Here is a 19,504-nt window from a genome sequence, read left to right as displayed (position 1 = left end):
GACCTCTGCAGAGATAAGATATTCTGAGATCTCTGCATTTAATGCGGCTGTACTTGAGCGTACGTGGCTTCCTCTGAACGTTGGAAGATCAGTCCTAGGAGGAATGTTCAACTGATACTTGACTTTAGTATCAGTCCTTTGCGCGCATTAAATAATCAGTCTTCAACTGATACTTCAGTTGGTAACTCCAGTCTTCAGTCTTCGTTCTTCAGTCTTCAGTCTTCAGTCTTCGACACCGCAACTAGACTAGAAACGAACTCTAACACTTGAGTTCAAAACGATTCTAGTCTATTACACATAAGTCCTATGAATTTTGGTATCATCAAAACAAGGGTTAGGATATTCCATAAGGTTTCCAACAATTTCCCCCTTTTTGATGATGCCAAAACCACACAGCAGTTCTAGACAACAAAAAGACTGAACTCACAGTACAAGTTCTAAACAAGGGGTGAAAACAGTTCCCCCTTAACAATAGAACCTAAACAACTTGTACTTAGAGCAAGAACAAAAACAGTTCTAAAAACAGAACTAAAAAGAAGACAGAGAAATCATAATCAGAGCCTGGACAAAGAGTCATTGTCTTCAGGTTGAGATCAATAAGAAGTTCATTTCATTAATAAGGACTGATAAGCCATTAGTCGAGGTACAGAGCAGGACTTACATTGGAGTAAAAAGAAAAAACAAAAACAACATGGGAAACCCATGGACTCCAGCAGTCTGCTTGGCTGCGCCTTGAACTTCTTGATCTTCATCTTCTGTCTTCGTGTCTTCATGTTCCTAAGCTTGTTCCACTCTCACTTGTGTTCCGTTGAATTGAGGTCTCTTCTGAAACGTCATCCTTCTGGTGATCCTTAGCTATCCCATCTACAGTCAAGAAATAGGGACAGGAGTAACCCAAAGAAAGGGTTGCTCACTGACTCTGACTTCTTTCCCCCTTTTTGGCAACATCAAAAAGAGAGATGACCATGGAAGCTGAAATCAAATGAGGCTTCAACTCCAATTCTCAAGTGGTTGTGAGAACGACTTGAGAAGGGGAGGAGTCCCGAATATGCAGAAGGAGGAGGATGTCAGGAGTGGGTGGAGAAGGATGAAAAAGAGAGGACGAAGAAGGCGGAGAGACAGAGAAATGGAGAAGAGCAGTGTGAAAGAAATGAAAGTATGTATAGCATCGTTAGAGATAATCATGAGATGCAACTATACATACGATCTGGAGAGCGAGGAGACAGACGAGGAGAGAAGAAAGAGGAGTGCGAGAGGAGGGGAGGAGAAACGAAGGAAATGCATGGCGAGGCGTAGATGAAAGAAAAGGATCAAAACACGCCTTGTCATACATGGGAGAAGAAGATGTGAAGATGGAGAATCGAATCAGTGGTAGTCGTAAGGACTAGCACTGTCGATTTTGCGCCGGATGGCAATGAGCTTCTGCGCATTGCTGTTGCACCACATGGAGGCTTCACCAAAAGGCGAGAAGCTTCCTGAGAAACAGGTGAAGTCTGTCCATATTTAGGCAGGAACTTCCAATCCATGTGCCGGGCATGAGGATGGAAGACGCTCGTTTCGCTGGATACAAGTGAGGGTAGAGCAAACTTTGACGCCGGAGAGACGTTGAGATCCAGTGGAAGGGTCCGGTGAAGACCAAGAATGTGAGCGTCATTCTTCCACTCCATGACTTTGCAGTCATAGATTTCTCCTTTAGTCGGAACAATATTTCTCTGCAACTTTTAAAACAATTGAAACTTTTTCTCACAGTGAAGGCTGTGGAGAGTTGTTAGTTGATGCAGAAAAATCGTGAAGACAACATGGTATAAATAGACAAGATGTGAACCATGTAGAAGATGAAAGGTTTTTCGAAAACTGTGCCTAAAATGCAATTGAAGAGAAAATTCGCGTCCGCCGTCACTGCGAGGGACTGCGTCTTCAAAAAGTTGAAAGGCATCATTACATTATGTCATGTCAATGAGCTTTTCAAGAAATTTTATTGCAGAGGCAAAAAGGTTGGAAGGATTTTTGGCAATAAGATCAGGACAAGTTCAATCAAAACAGATTTTCACTTTATAAAAATCTTGTCCTTCTCGGATATTCCATTTTCCAACAATTCCAACAATCAGTTAAAGTTTTTGAAAGAAACTGATCAGTTAGAGAAAAGATTTTGAACAAAAAACTTAAAGCTCATAACTGAAATAACTGATTTTGAAAGGTAAGCATTTAAAATACTTACTGATCAACTGAACATCGTAGTCAGTTGATACCACTTGATCCTGGTTGAATCATCAGGATGACTTCTTCTTCAGATGAGCATTCGGACTTCATTGCTTTCCACGTCGGCGATCGTTGAATCAGCAGTTGGTTGACCACCAGTCAGCATGACTGTTTGAGAAGATCTTCAAACACAGCATCACTCTTCAGGGTTGATGAGGCCGATCTTTGCACATAGATCATTGAACCTCTCTTCTGGAAGAGCCTTGGTCAGCAGGTCCGCTCTCTGAATAGCAGTGGGAATCTATTCCACAGAGACATTCTTCTTTTCGACATGATCACGAATGAAGTGATGTCGAATTTCGATATGCTTTACTCTGGTGTGGTGAACTGGATTTTGGGAGATTGCAATAGCACTGGAGTTGTCGCAATAGATAGGAACTTCCTTTTCGTCGATCCCATAGTCCTTTAGTTGATGGACTAACCACAGGATTTGTGAGCAGCAGCTTCCGGCAGCAACATATTCAGCTTCAGTTGTAGAGGTGGCGACTGAAGTCTGCTTCTTTGAAAACCAAGAGATGAGCTTGTTGCCTAGAAATTGACATGTTCTGGAGGTTGATTTGCGATCAAGCTTGCATCCACCGAAGTCTGAATCAGAATATCCGGTGAGCTTGATGTCGTCGTCTGCTGGGTACCACAATCCTAAATTGGGCGTGCCTTTGAGATATCTCAGAATCCGCTTAGCTGCATCCAAATGAGCGTCCTTAGGATCTGATTGATATCTTGCACATACCCCGACTGCAAATGCCATATCTGGTCTGCTCGCAGTCAAATACAGCAAAGATCCAATGATTTCTCTGTACTTTTTCGAAGAAACAGAGTTTCCTTCTGAACCTGGATCAACTTTCCAGTTTGTGTTCATTGGGATCTTGACTGACTTCATGTGCTGAATACCGAACTTAGCTATCAGCTCATTGGCATACTTGGACTGGCTGATCAGTATTCCTTCATTGGTCTGCTTGACTTGCAATCCGAGAAAGAAATTCATTTCTCCCATCATGGACATTTGAAACTTGTTGGTCATGATGTCAGCAAACTTCTTGCACATGCGTTCGGATTTGGATCCGAAGATTATGTCATCGACATAAATCTGAACAAGCAAGAGATCTTCTCCTTCTTTGAGAGTGAACAATGTTCTGTCCATATATCCCTTTTTGAAGCCTTGTTCAACAAGATACTCTGAGAGAGTATCATACCACGCTCTTGGTGCTTGCTTCAACCCATAGAGCGCTTTCTTCAGCTTATACACCTTTTCTGGTCCAGCAACCTCAAATCCTGGAGGTTGTTCTACATAGACCTCATCTGTGAGCACTCCATTGAGAAATGCACACTTGACATCCATTTGGTGTACCTTGAAACCTTTGTGAGCTGTGAAGGCTAAGAAGAGTCTGACTGCTTCCAATCTGGCAACTGGGGCGAACGTCTCGTCGTAGTCGATTCCTTCTTCTTGACTGTATCCTTTAGCCACAAGCCTTGCTTTGTTTCTCACAATGTTTCCTTCTTCGTCTTCCTTGTTCTTGAAAATCCATTTCAAGCCAATCACCTTTGCATCGTCTGGTCGATCCACAAGCTCCCAAACTGAATTACAGTTGAATTCATTGAGTTCTTCTAGCATTGCGATGACCCACTGAGTAGACTTCAGAGCTTCTTCAATATCCTTGGGCTCTGTAGTTGATAAGAAACAGCTGAAATTCTTATCTTCGTTGATGCAGTTCTGGTTGATGTCGAAGACGAGGTTGCACATTGATCTCCGAGTCTTGACGCCATCTGATGGTTCTCCAATGATGTTCTCCTTTGAGTGGAGTTCAAACCATCTTCGATACTTCTTGATCTCTTCAGGGAAAGGTGGAGCTTCTTCGGTCAGAATGCCTCTGGGGTGTTGAGCACTTTATGGAGCAGAGGAGAGTTGAGCTGGGGCGGCTTCTGCGCGTTCAACTCTAACTTCAGCAATTGAAGTTCCCCCTTGACTGATGCCGCCTGTATTGGCTCCAGTCTGAACTTCAGACCTTTGGTTGATCTTCTGATACTGAAGCATCTCAGTATCTTCATCTTTGCCTGGTCCCCATATCAAGACAGTAGATGGCTCGGTGTTGTGGATTTCAGCTCTGGAACCTTCAGTGTTTTGAACACACATTTCAGCTTCTTGTTCCCTGAAACCATCTGTAGACTCATCAAAGATCACATGAGGTGTTTCTTCAACACAAAGAGTTTGAGTATTGAACACTCGATAGGCTTTGCTTGAACGTTCTGTTCCAGAATATCCAAGAAAGACTCCTGGATCAGCCTTGCTATCGAAAGTGTTCAACCTTCTCTTATCATTGTTGTGTATGAAACACTTAGAACCGAAAGCATGAAAATAGGCAATCGATGGCTTTCTGTTCTTCCATAACTCGTATGGAGTTCTTCCATGTCTCTGAGTGAGGAAGGAGCGATTCTGCGTGTAGAAAGCGTTGTTGACTGCTTCGGCCCAAAACTTCAAGGGGAGTTTTGACTCGACTAGCATCGTCCTTGCTGCTTCCTTTAGAGACCGGTTTCTTCTTTCTGCAACTTCGTTCTGATGTGGAGTTCTTGCTGCAGAAGTTTGATGACTGATTCCTTGTTCATCACAATACTTACGAATGACAGTATTGTGGAACTCAGTCCCACGATCTGATCTGATGCTGATGATGTTGACTTCATTTTCAACGCTCAGTCTTCTCAGCAGCTTTGGCAGTTCCTCCAGTGTCTCTTTCTTCTTGAAGAGAAAGATAACCCAAGTATATCGTGAATAATCATCCACAACTACTAAGGTGTACTTCCTACCGTTGTAGCTTCTTGGAGTGATCGGGCCAAACAGATCCATGTGAAGTAGATGCAGAATCCTTTAAGATGAGTGTCCTGACTTTGACTTGAATGACGTCCGCGTCTGCTTTCCTCTGAGGCATGCTTCACATTCTTGCTTTTTCTGGAACACAATAGAAGGAAGACCTTCTACCAGTTGATGTTTAGCAAGTTTGTTGATCGTCTTGAAGTTGAGATGGTTGAGTCTCTTGTGCCATAGCCAGTTGAGCTCCGAGCTGCTCTTACTGATGAGGCACGTTTCTGGTGGGCTATCCTCCTAAGAAACGACGTAGAGACTCCCTTGTCTGAATCCTTTCAGAACCACCTTCTTCTGATTGTTTCTAACAGTGAATTCATCCTTTTTGATCTTCACTGTGAAACCGCTGTCACAAAATTGACTCACAGACAACAGATTATGTTTAAGACCAGAAACAAAGCTAACATTACTGATACTGGCGTTACCCATGTTGAGCACACTGTAGCCTTTTGTTTCTCCGATTGAGTTGTCTCCGAATGCAACTTTGGATCCAGCTTTCTCAACATACTGAGATAGATATTCTTTGTAGCCCGCATGTGCTTCGAACAGCCACTGTCCAGATACCACGTTCTGATTGAAGCTTTGGCCTCTTCCTTCTTTTTATGTTTCCTGACATTGACCTGCAAGGAAGAGTTGCTTCAGGCACCCAATCAAGCTTTGGGTCCTTCGATGTTAGCTCGAGTTCCCTTTGGAACCCATATCTGCTTCAGAATTGGTCTGGCTGATCTCTTGCGCTTTGTTGATTGTCTGATTGACGTCGTTGGCGCTTCAGCTGGCACATGAGCATTCTTCTGTTGAGAAATCCTTTTGAAGGCCTCACTCTTGTAGCAGTTCTGTCTGATGAGTGGATGAGGTCTTCTTTGCTCGGCAAAGTATCTTCCCTGAGATACACGAGTCTTTGCAGACTTTTGGAGACTTGACTGATGTCCAGTAGCTTGTCGTCGATGAAGTGGCATGGCTCGACTGGACTCAGCATTGCTTGATCTCCATGGATGTTGTTCCTTCTGAAACTGAACTGGGAATGTCAGTTTCTGACTGATATGGCTTTTCTTCCCCCTGGGTTGATGAGGAAGATTCTTCTTGGCTCCTGATGTTCCTTCCCTGATCTTTGACTGAAATCTGCTTTCCAGTCTTCTCAGTAGGATGATCTGGTTGGGGGCCTCCTTAGCTCGTCTGTAGCTTCGTGGAGGTGGAACATTTGATCTAGCCATCAGTCTGCGCTTGCGAACTTCATCCATATCATGATCTCTTGATTCTTCTGAGGTTGTGATTTCAGAAGGATTGTCCTTAGAGATGATCATGATATCCTTTCCTTTGACAGCTGCAACCTTTCCTCCGATGCTATTGACCAGTCCTTTCGATGGAAAGTTGCTCATCATGGGGGACTGCATCATGCAGCTCTTGACTGTTTCTTCCAGTTTGTGATTGAGCCTCTTGATTTCATGAGATGCTCTTTCACATTCTGAATTGGAAATTCTGAGCTTTTCCTCCAGTCGGCTATTCTCCATGATTAGCTGATCAAGACAAGTTTCATCCGGAAAGTAGATGATTGTCTGATTCTTAGCTCGTTCATCATTGATCTCCTTGTCCAATGTCTGATTCTGCTTGAGGAGATCTTCGAACATTTTCCTCAACTGACAGTGATCAGTCAAGAGCTGATCAAACTCGTCAGTTTCATCGGATGAGCTATCTCCAGATTCTGAGTGATCTCCTGAAAGCATCAGGAAGTTATCAGTATAAGGAGTTTTTGAGAGAGAGTTTACCTCTGAGCCATTCATTCCATTGTCGTAGCTGTTGTCAGCCACGCTTTCTGATTCGTTGGCCATCAGGGCTCGGCTCTCATCATCTGAGCTGGAACTGTCGAAGTCGGATGATTCTGATGTGTCTTTGGAAGAGTCAGCATCGTCAGCAACCATCGCTTTCTTCTTCGAAAAGCCACGATCTTTCTTAGCTTTCAGTTCTCTGCGCTCAGCTGGAGTCAGATCAGGGCATTCATGTCGAAAGTGCCCTTTCTTTCTACATCCAAAGCATTCCATATCTTTGATGTCGTAAGCGGCTGACTTTCTTTCTCCGCTTCGATCTGTGGAATGTCTGGAGTTCCCTTCTCTTTCTTTTTCTTTGTAGTGCTGCTTGTGGAACCTTCTGTACTTTCAGAAATTGGATTCCATCTTGTTGAATCTTTCAGTCAACAAAGCATATTGACTGAAGAAGTCCTCTGGGTTGAGTTCCGTTGGCTCCTTGATCTGCTTCTTGCCTTCTCTGGTTGAGGCCTTCAGTGCAACTCCTCTTGAGGTTGATGGACCGTCTTCATCTGATCCTCCAACCTTCTTGCTACCAAGATTTCTCAGAAGGTCGAACTCACTTTCCATGAGATCGGAGAAAAGCTTGTTTGTCGGGAGCTGACTGAATCATGGCTTATGCTGATGAGCGACTGAGTAGATCTGCCATTCTCCACGTGGCAGTGCTCGAATAATCTTCAGGTTGATTTCTCTTTGAGTGTATTTGTCTTTGGAAATGGATTGAACTTCATTCAAGATTTGGTTGAATCTAAGTTCCATTTCCTCAACAGATTCATTCTTGAGCATGAGGAAGGAGTCGAACTTCTGGCAAGCTATGGATAGCTTATTCTCCTTGATTTCCTCAGAACCTATGCACATTCTTTCCAGAATGTCCCACATCTCCTTTGTTGTTCCGCACTTGATGATCTTATGACATGCTTGTCTGGAACGGTGCCAGAGATGATGCTTTTGGCGAGGTTGTCTAACTCATCTTGCTTCCTTTCTTCTGTGGTGAAGTCTGCCTTTGACTTGGGCTGGACATCATCGTAAGGATCCTAATGGAGATCAGCAGGAACCCTTTTTATCGTTTCGGTGATGGTGATTGGTCCGTTGGTGATGACTTCCCACATTCGGCAATGTTGGGCGGTGAGGAAGCTTTCAAGCTGAAACTTCCATATGTCGTATTTTTCAATACTAAACATCGGTAGAGAAGACAATCTGCTGTGGTTAGTCTCTATCAAAAAAGAGAGAACAGATAACAGCAGATAGAGCAAAAAAACAAGCACAAAAAGAAAGAGTAAAACTTTTTCGAGACCTTTAAGACAAAGGATCTAGTTCAAGTAGAACCTAGTCAGATGCAGATAGTTCTTGCGAACAACCTGCTCTGATACCAATTGTTAGGTCCGGGGGGTCTCGAATAGGTGTATGGGGGGGGGAATACACCTATAGGCTATTTTTACAACAATCTACAGACCTCAATCAGAGGGATCTCAGTCAGAGATTGAAACGAAACTTTGCATGCAAACAAGACACCTGTTTTACCGAAATTAGTTTTGACCAACATGGTTGAGGACTGATACTGAAAGCTCTTCAGTAAAGAGTTATCAGTTAAGTTGCTGGAACTTAACTGATCCAAGTAAGGGCTTCAGTCGTGTTTGCAAAGGTAGAGATGATATCACTCTTCCTTACTATCAGAGGATAGTTCAGTCAGATTGATATCATACGCAGCGGAAATTAAACTTAGTTTCGTAATAGCCTTGGTGGAGCAGATAGTTGGATTAAGGTTTCTCTTTGTTGTTAGTCAGTGTTCAGTTTTATCAATTGAAATAGCACAAGTATGAATGTAAAACTGAAAGCTGTAAATAACACAAAGACTTTTACGTGGTTCGGAAAAACCCTTTCCTACATCCACGACTGGTTGATCAGACCAACAATCCACTCCGCAAGTGCTTCACTGGTGCACTGTAAACCGTACCCGTGTGCTTGCCTGGTGCACACAACCGTAAACTGAAGATAACCCCACTTCAGCACCCACACACCTCGTGTAGGATTTCCCTGCTAAGCACACCTCGTGCTCAGACTTTCCACTCAGAGTTCAGAGTACCTTCCTGAACTCCGAATCACTCAAACACTCTTATGGGGGAGATGTTTAAACGAGTGCCAACTATACTTACAAAGAACAAGTTCTTTGAAGCAAGTTTGACCTTTGGCTTCTGGGTAAACAGATATATGCCTAGGGTCTAAGAGAATGTATGTAATCAGCAGTGACTGATTTTGGCTTTGGAATTCTCTTCTTCGATTCAAGCTTTGGGAGGTTAAGCTTTAGGCTGAGTAGCTATTTCGGCAGAGCTTCAGCTTATGTCGTTGAATCGGTGAAGATTGAAGTGATCCTCGAGCGCTATTTGTAGGAGAACTCTTGAATAGATCCGTTGGCGTAAATCGTCCTCAAGATTTCTTCCGTTGGAGAGCAATTCGAATTTGGGCTGAGGCTTCAATCTTCAAGGTTCCTTGTCTGTGTGGAAACGGCTCTCTTTGATGGACAGGAGATGTGACATCTCTGAAAAGTAACCACCAGATAGGAATGACCTCTGCAAAGATAAGATATTCTGAGATCTCTGCATTTAATGCGGCTGTACTTGAGCGTACGTGGCTTCCTCTGAACGTTGGAAGATCAGTCCTAGGAGGAATGTTCAACTGATACTTGACTTTAGTATCAGTCCTTTGCGCGCATTAAATAATCAGTCTTCAACTGATTCTTCAACTGATACTTCAGTTGGTAACTCCAGTCTTCAGTCTTCAGTCTTCGTTCTTCAGTCTTCAGTCTTCAGTCTTCGACACCGCAACTAGACTAGAAACGAACTCTAACACTTGAGTTCAAAACGATTCTAGTCTATTACACATAAGTCCTATGAATTTTGGTATCATCAAAACAAGGGTTAGGATATTCCACAAGGTTCCCAACACCAAGAGATCAGAGCACTTACTCAAATATTTCAAGAGAAAGGACGTCTTCTCTCGATTCTTTCGGTTCTAGACTCCACTAAACTTCTTGAATCAAGCGTAGAAAGTGTTTAAGGCTAGATTTAGTGGAGGATTTCACCATAGATACGTCTTGAAAAGCTTGAGCCTAGTCTCCAATGGAGGAGAGAGAGAATGTAGTGAGGGAGAGAGAAGAAGTTGAAGAGCCGAAAATGATGAAAATGACGGAGAGAGAGAGAGACTCATCGGTTTTAACAAGATTCTTATTCTCTAAGATAAGAAGCATTAAATGCTCAATAGTATTTTGTCTCCCCCTTAGCAGCAAGTCTCATCCGCCAATTTCCACATGTGAGAAAGGGCTTAAAATATTGATTGTGAGTGTAGAAGTGTGCGGCGGTAATATAAATCATGTGTGCTAAATTTCGAAAATCATACTGACTCAAATATAAGTGCACACATATCAGATAAATCACATAACGTCAATCAAATAGCTCACGAAAATCTCACATTAAAACAGACCATCCCTCGTTATTAATCTAATCGTCACTCTAGCTTAATCCTCTTTATAGTGACTCTCAGTCACTACCTCGACTCTATCTCTCGTCTTTCAACTCAACTCAAAAAATCAATTAACCTCTCCATCTCAGCTCTAACATCTTTCTTAATTCTATCAACATCTCCATTTTATTCATATTACCATCCATCGATAACTCAAGGGTTCTCTCCCTCTCTTCCTCGACTCTATGTCAAACTCATTATTCCTATTTTCTTAATAGGACAGTCAATCTCCGATAACTCGGTATCTCTATTCCCGGTAGTCGGAAGTAAAATCTCAACTCAATTCAATCAGCATCTCTAACTAAACTCGTTTCTCAAATCTCATCACTCTAACTCCATCATGAGTTTGTCCACTCATCACTCATAATCTCGCATCTCGACATCTCAGTATCCTCAATAGTGTTAAAACATTATCTCCCAACATAAGGAAAAGTACGGGGTGTTACAATGATTGAGTCCCGTGTCCCTTCACATTTCTGGCCTGAAGCTATTGCTACCTCAGTTTACCTTCTGAATCGTCTTCCCACTAAAACCCTCCAACTGAACACCCCGTTAGAGAAGTTGTCCACTCTTGCTGCTATACCTCTAGCACTTACCCTTCAGCCTCGGGTTTTCGGTTGCTCTGTGTTTGTTCATATCCCTAAACATGAAAGAACTAAACTCTCTCCGTGTGCTATTAAGTGTGTTTTTGTTGGTTATGGTGTCAACCAAAAGGGATACAGGTGTTATAATCCCAAAACTCGCCAAGTCTTAACCACCATGAACTGCAATTTCCTCGAAACCGAGTACTTCTATGCTAACCACCTTAATAGTCAGGGGGAGGGTGAGAGAGAGAGTGAGATCGATTTGCTAAGTTGGTTACCAATGCCAGAACCGGAAGCGGATCCAACAGAAAAAGTTAGCCTTGCCATCGAGCCCGTCCCGCCCACTTCAGAACAATCTATTCCACCACCCACGTCTCCTCCTCCACTGATATCTGAGGTAAGGAATTCTGAACCTACCACTATTACTCCTGATTTTGCTGAGCATGTTTCTCAAGTCATTGAAGGAGAACAGGAAGAGAATACGGTGGATGGAGATACTGGGAGATATGTGCTGCCACCCAGGAGTAATCGGGGTGTACCTCCTAAACAGTATACTCCAGAGAAGATTGTGCGGAATTCCCGATACTCGGTTGGGAATATCGCCAAGGGAAACTTATCCAAAAATGCCACAGCCTATGAAGCTGCCTTATATGATGAGGAGATCCCACAAACAGTAGAACAAGCTCTCAAGATTGAGCATTGGAGAAATGCTATGAAAAAGGAGATAGGAGCCCTAAACCGGAATCACACATGGGAGAAGTGCAGGTTGCCGAAAGGGAAGAAAACTGTTGGATGCAGATGGGTTTTCACAATCAAACGAAAACCCGATGGATCTATTGAGCGATACAAGGCTCGATTGGTTGCAAAGGGCTACACACAAACATATGGGATCGACTATGCAGAAACTTTCTCACCTGTGGCAAAGATGAACACTGTCAGAGTCCTCCTCTCCATTGCTGCAAACAAGGATTGGGATCTTCATCAGTTTGATGTTACAAATGCCTTCCTTCATGGTGAGCTTGAAGAAGAGCGAGAGGTATACATGGAGGCACCCCAAGGTTTTTCAGATGAGTTCGAGGAAGGGGAGGTATGCAGATTGAAAAAGACTTTATATGGGCTCAAACAGTCTCCAAGAGCTTGGTTTGGAAGATTCACCACAGCTATGAAGAAGTTCGGGTACCAGCAAAGCAATTCAGACCACACCTTATTCTTGAAGAAACGAGGTGATCTTATTTCTTGCTTAGTCATTTATGTTGATGACATGATCATAACAGGGGATGACTTAGAAGAAATTCAGAAGTTGAAAGCAAATCTTTTCAAGGAGTTCGAAATGAAGGACCTTGGGAGACTAAAGTACTTCCTCGGGATCGAAGTACTCAGATCGAAGAAAGGGATTTTTATCAATCAGAAGAAGTATACTCTTGACCTTCTTGCAGAAGCAGGGATGCTAGATTGCAAGCCAGCTGAGACACCTATAGCTGTCAATCATGGGCTACAGATTGTGAAGGGAGCTGAATTGACGGATCGAGAAAAATATCAACGTTTGGTAGGGAAACTCATCTATCTTTCCCATACTCGGCCGGATATTGCATATGCTGTTGGAGTTGTGAGTCAGTTTATGCACCAACCACAAGCTGACCACATGGAAGCTGCACTCAGAATTGTGAGATATTTAAAGGGAACCTTTGACTATGGGATTTTGTTCAAAAAGACTGGAAATCTAGAGATACAAGCCTACACTGATGCTGATTGGGCTGGAAATCCTGTCGACAGAAAATCGACAGCTGGATACTTTGCTTTCATTGGAGGTAATCTTGTCTCATGGAGAAGCAAAAAACAAAAGGTGGTGGCACTCTCAAGTGCCGAAGCAGAATTCAGAGGAATCAAAAGTGGTCTAACTGAAGTCCTTTGGTTGAGGAGACTACTGACAGAGTTGGGACTAAATCCAACAAAAACATGCCGGATGTTCTGTGACAACAAAGCTGCTATCAGTATATCTGAAAATCCTGTGCAACATGACAGGACAAAACATGTGGAGGTTGATAGACACTTTATCAAAGAAAAGATCGAAAGTGGTGTTGTGGCTTTACCTTTTGTACGATCTGAAGACCAACTCGCGGACATCCTTACCAAAGTTGTCAATTACAAGAGTTTTACAGAAGTTCTCGACAAGTTGAGCATCGGAAATCCAGTCACTCAACTTGAGGGGGAGTGTTGAAAAGGAAAGAATCCATTAGAATAATTTAGGGGTCAAACATCTCAATCAAAGATCTCTAATTTAATTGTTTCCTTTCTTATGACTTTCCTTGTACAATGTTTTTCTTCCCTATAAAATGGATTGATGTAATACTCAATTATCATCCAAGAGAATATAATACAAGTTTCAGCCCCCTACAATATGTCTCTAATCTATACAATGATACCATCTATCTATTATTAAATAGGATACATATTCCACACATCTCCTTCTTTCTCTATCCTAGGTGGCTTCTCCATATTCTTGCATTCTCATTTTTCTAAACTCTACATTTTATTCATTTTTAATAATAATTAATATGCCATATGTATATACTATTTGATTCATCATTAATTCCCCATTATTAACGTCAATTAATTATTACATATATGCATATAGGATGATGTAAAATTGTGTCATTACTTAAAACATTCTTTATATAATTGCATCAATTACGTCACATAATTATAGAAATATAGATAATTGTGTCATTACTTAAAACGTTCCTTATATAATTGCATCAATTACGTCAAATAATTATGAAAATATATATAATCACACTATATATATACTCGTGGTGTTTGAATGAATATCTAATTACACCGAGATTATTCTACTTCTTCATTCTATGTTATGTTGATTTTATGTTTTGTATGAGTTCTGATATTTAAATTTAAAGACAATATCTTTATGTTAATGGAGCCTCCAACTTGGGTTGTTTCTAAACTTCATTTTCAAGAATTCAAGAATGAAAAAAGAGTAAGCTTTTCAAGGACAGCAATATATAGATCGCCACCTTCCTCACGGGTCACAGATCCATTCTGGTATGATTATACAAGATAATCAAATTCAGACAAGCATGGGTAATACATTTTGTTGTATGATTAACTTTATTCATAAATCTAAAAATAAATACAAATAGTTCTTATATGGATTAGTATTTTTTTTATTATTATATTTTAAAGCAATCACAATAATAATATATATTCCAAATTTATTCAGAATGAAGATATTGTCGAATCATGACGAATATTGTTGACCTAAAATTGTGTTGATGCTTTTGTTCAGTACCTTTTAGTTTTATGTATTCTTTTTATTTGATAATTTTTTAATTGACACTACGTTTTCTTTTGCTTGTACGTTTTTAGTGATTGTCATAATTAGTATAAAAGCATAAAATAAAGGTATAAATTACAATAAAGATTCATTAATTTTGATATTGTCGATTCTCGAATTTAAAGCAATCATTACAAATAATCTCCACTTCAAATTTATTCAAGATGAAGATATTGTCGAAACAGGATGAAAAAAAGATTGTTGCCTTAAAGTTTGTTGATGATTTTATTCAATAGTTTAGTGTATTTTCATTTTGATACATAGTTGAATTTAATTATTGAGCCACATATTGTATGAATCTGAAACATGTAAATCAATGTCGTGAATTTAATTTTATTTTTCCTTTCTTTTTTGAATTGACACTATATATATTTTATTTTGCTTATTTAGTTTATTCATTAATCTTGGTAAACCTAAATGAGTAATACATTGTAGTGTATTATTAACTTTATCCATAATCTCAATTCAATAATAATAATAATAAAAACTTCACTCACAATCTAAAAATAAATCTTAATATTACTTGCGGGCACATTGATTTTTTTGCTATATTTAAATGCAACCATGGTAAAAATGCCTTCATATTAAATGCATCGGAGACCAACAATATCAACAAATTTTATTATTTATTTTTTTATTTACAAAAATTAGATTTGTCATGTCTCATGGAAACAATTCATAATTTATGTGATGATATATAATTTAATTGAATGTTCGTATAATATTCACATCTCTATACTATTAATTGAGCAATTGCATCAAATAAATCCTTCACCCTATATGACGTCTCCATTTATCTAAATTTTCTAATTTATGTGTATTACAAATCAATTTGAGCATTCGTCGATGAAGCAATTAATTTTGCCACATTTATGAAACCAACCACGTACTATCTCAATTCTACTAGCTTCTCTCCCAAAATTTTTGTAAAGTTTACTCGTGTTTCAATGTCCATCACACAAACTTCTTTTTACAATTTCATAAATCTTATTCAAAATACTAATTAATGACTTCATGAGAAATTTGATTCTAAAATTTTGTGCTATCTGTGTATACGCTTACCTTCAAAATTTGATCCACATGGCAACAAAAATTTCAACTTATTTTCTAAAATGTTAGAATGGATTTATAAATTATTTGCATTTATGATAACATGCGAATATAATGTATTAAACATATTACATATCAAATTAATTTAAAATTATTACAAAAAACTTACAATTATGTAACTCAATATATCTTCATGCTTTATATGAGTGTCTATATTATACTTATTACTAAGTTTTACCACCCATATACATTGCTTTGGATAGTTTATTAAGTTGATTAAATTCCAATAAACAAATATCTTCTTTTCACTCTTTTAACTCGAAAATATATGATCTTAATTTTAATCTTCTGACTACCCGATTTGGATTCAAAGCATCATATCATTCAAGATCTTAAGATGAAATTTTAGGATTTTGTATTCCTATTTTTTAAACTTGGAATACTACATCATTTTTCATGAGATTTTACCAAAAGCTTGGGCATCCAAAAACTCTCATTTAATTTGTGAAAGGTTTTTGGTTCAATCTCGCCTAAGTACGGATAGTTTTTTAACTTTTGTGTGGATAATGTTCCCACGTTTGTGTGGATAGTGGTTCCGCTTTGGTACAGTTGTTTTCCCACATTTGTGTGGTGTAGAGTTATCGCCTGCGTGCATGTTGCTTATTTGATTATATATTAGATACTTATTGTAATTCTAAAAAAATAATATTCTAGATAAAATAAAGCAAATTAAATCTTACATCGACTTTTCATTAAACTCCATCAATGAAAAACTCAAATAAAAAGAATACATTCTGTACATCTAAATAAAATGATAGTACAATTAAACCCCTAAAATTAAATAAATAAAATTATATAATTTGAATCTCGCATTGATTTTTCATGACACTTTATGTATATTTTCATCAATTTAATATTAAGGTGAGAAATAATTTGTTTCTTCAATTTAATTTGGCCAAATAAATAGTGTTTCCTCCGTCCCATGAAGCATGACCCAGTTCTTTTCGACACGAGAATTAAGAAATTGATATTTTGTGTGTTAAATATGGTAAATGAAAAAGTGAAAAGGTAAATAAAAAGTAAATTTTTTTACCATTTTTAGAAACAGGTCAAGCTTCGTGGGACAACCTAAAAAAAAATTAGGTCATGCTCCATGGGACGGGGGGAGTAATTAATTTGAACTTGAATGGAGATGAATAACTAACCATTGTAGCAATTTATATTTGATTACTTATATATTCTATAAATTTAATGAATTCAAGTAATTAGCGAGTGTATTATTGTATGGGACTAATGAGATGAGAAATAGTAATTAAATCATTTTTAATACACAATATATAAATATTAAATTGGTTTGAACATTTATATTATTTTATTATTAATATTTATTATTATTAAGACAAACAATCAATTAATGTAATAACATAAATTTAAAATTTAAATATGTCTGTATAATTAACGATTATTATAATATGAATTCGGGACGAGCATGAGTAGTAAAATCACTTTTAATTCGAGTTTGAGATATGTACATGTATACAAATTCTAAATGGTTGTGATCATTAATCTACAAGCCTATGTGTAATGTTTACCATATATTTTTTAATTTTTGTTGTTGTTCTTACTCCTCCGTTCCCCATATAACTTCCAAGTAGGGCATGACACGGGTTTTAAGAAAAAATTATTAAGTGTATTGACAGTGAAGAAAAAGTAATTAATAATGAGAAAGTGTTATAATTAATATTGAGAAATGTGAAAGGTTGAAAGTAAGAATAAATAAATATTATTAGTGGTGTGGTAATGTCCCAAAATAGATAGGAAGTTATTTGGGGGACGTCCCAAAAATGAAATATATGAAGGTATTTGAGAGACGGGGGGAGTACTATTTATTACTAATATTCATTTTGTAACATTCGACTTTTATTGAGACAAACCAATTATTGTTACAACTTATAATTATAAAATTAAACATGTTTCGGTAATTAATTGAGTTTGGAATAGATAAATACGCTTTAAGTGGCTCTAGGTGGTTGAACTTTAGCCTCATCATTTCGATTCATCTTCATGCTCATCTGCGATCAACTATATTGGATAGTTGAACCTAACCTCATTGTTTTGCTTCATCACCTTACTTCGTAGTTGTCAACAACTAAGGGTGACTAAATTCTAACCAAATATTAAGTTATTTTTAAAATCTTACTCGAAAATTATAATTTAAAGTGGTTTCTCATTGAAACTCGATCAAATACAACTTCTACATTTGATTCAGAAGCATCACCTTGATATAAAGATTATTTACTTTCGTGATGAAGCTAGGATTTAAAGAATGGATTTTTCATCTTTATTTTTTATTTTCTTTAGTAATTATGGGTTAATTGTTAATGAGTTATAAAATTTCTTTATAGCAACATTTTTTTTTACTAAGTGATGAATTGCGTATTGACTTTCTCTATTTGACAATTGCTTATGTATGTTTTATCTTTTGCTTGCAGAGGCTATGTGAGATCCATAATTCAAAATTCAGAGACTTCATCTTGAAGCAAAGCTTTTAAGGCTTGTTGTAGATTCAAGAATTAAATTGAAGAATTGAAAATGACTATTGTGTTGCATGTTTTTGAAGATGTCGTCAATTGGCCAGTTAGTGGGATGTTGTGTAGTTGGTCATTTTGAGCATTTTTACTTTTAGTTTTCTCAAGTAAATTATGGCATAATGGTTAAAGATTTTGAAAATTTCTTAATTCTTATGTTAGTTTTATTCGTTTTTAAATGTCAGTTAATGCAGTTATGTTGCTTAATGTTATGATTATTTTACGTGTCTCTGCCTTTTTCGTTGTTCAAACCCTAATCCTAGGGCAACCAGAGATCTGCGCCTCCCTGTCGTTCAGATCCATTATGTTGCTTAACGTTGTAGTATCTTATATGTTGTACATACCACTAACAATTGTATCAGTTATTATTCTAGAATATGATAAAGATATAAAAGTAATGTTCTGTTAAAAATTGACAATGAATAAAATCCGAATAAAACAAATAATATATTTATCAATATGATAATTGACAAAAAAATATTATAAATTATGTCATAAAATAATATCCCGTCGAATCTCGACGGGTTATACACTAGTGTTTAACAATAGTGATAACCTAATGGGCTATGAGCTATGCATAAGTGGGCTAAACTAGAACTAGAGCTTCGTGTATCAATCAAAATTCAAACACAGCCTTAGGTTTCTAAGGCTAAGCACTTGGAATTTTGTATCGATTGGCGTCTGGCGAAGCTTCTCAAAAGATAGTTATAAAATCTGGGCTGTAGTGATGCATGCTATATATAGTACGTTAATTATGGAATCCTTTATTCGCATTAATAGTCAAAGGTTGTGTAGGATAAAAGTTGAGTGGGAGGAAAGAAGATTAATCCTCGAGCTGGGGCTTTAGGCATGGTGATGGCAATGATATATAGTAATTTAGTTGATTGGCTGAGCTTATAAACTTTTTAAAACAACTTATAAGTTGTTTAGGAGCTTATAAGCTACTTCAAAATGTTCGGCAAAATAAACTCCTAATTAAAGAGCTTATAAGTTGTAAAATTAAACTCTAAAAGCTTATAAATTCCCCAAAAAATAAGTTCCTTCACCCCACAACACTCATTTTACAAAAATAACTCAACTATGATTTTTATTTTCAATCATATATCATTTTAAATTTTCTATTTCTAACACTCTCACTAACTATAAATTATCTTTAATTACCCAAACATTTTGACAACTTATAAATTCTTAAGAAACTATTATAAGTTCTTGAAGCATCTTATAAGCTCTTTAAAATAAGTTTAGCCAAACACAATCTTATTCGGTTTGTTCATGTTATGCAACTCATCCTTTCTTCTCTTAAGAGGGTGTTTGGCTGAGCTTATAAGCTCCTCAAAACAGCTTATAAGCTGTTTAAGAGCTTATAAGCTCTTTTAAAGTGTTTGGCAAAATAAGCTCCTCAACAGCTTATAAGCTCCAAAAATAAACTCCAAGAGCTTATAAGCTGCCCAAAAAATAAGTTCCTCTACCCCAACTTATTTTTTTATAATCTCATATGCAAC

The sequence above is a fragment of the Salvia miltiorrhiza genome, chromosome 1 (genome assembly GCF_028751815.1).
Source record: "Salvia miltiorrhiza cultivar Shanhuang (shh) chromosome 1, IMPLAD_Smil_shh, whole genome shotgun sequence".
Classification (NCBI taxonomy): Eukaryota; Viridiplantae; Streptophyta; class Magnoliopsida; order Lamiales; family Lamiaceae; genus Salvia; species Salvia miltiorrhiza.
This window is presented reverse-complemented; position numbering follows the sequence as displayed.